The following is a 466-nucleotide window of genomic DNA, read 5'->3' as shown; positions in this document are numbered from 1 at the left end:
ACATAGGGCTTATTTCTATCACAGTTCTTTTGAGTGTAAATGATAAACAATGCAATGGTATTTTCTATTTAAAAAAAAAAAACATGTAAATAATACATGAATTTACAGACGTTTCTAAATATGCATTACATACTGAAACAGAAGCTTCAGAAAAAATGAAATACAGCCTATTTAAGTTGTCCTTTTTCTGTTAAATCCGACAATGTATTTGTCATTGAATCCTTAAAATCATAAGCACGTTGGTAAGGTATTATGCGTATAAACTGATTGATTGAAACACACACTACGAATGTTCAGCTTGAGCTATTGTTGTCCCCATAATATTGTGTGTCATCTCTTCCTAATCTTCTCACTTGTATGTGTTGTGGGTGCTAAATATACTTAATTTATCCTTGCGAATATAGGTGTATGATATGTGCGTATGAACATATTGTTTGTCTGCCATTTGTCATTCCTGTGTCTAGGA

Source organism: Penaeus monodon, chromosome 28, assembly GCF_015228065.2.
Source record: "Penaeus monodon isolate SGIC_2016 chromosome 28, NSTDA_Pmon_1, whole genome shotgun sequence".
NCBI lineage: Eukaryota > Metazoa > Arthropoda > Malacostraca > Decapoda > Penaeidae > Penaeus > Penaeus monodon.
Note: the sequence above shows the minus strand (reverse complement) of the source record.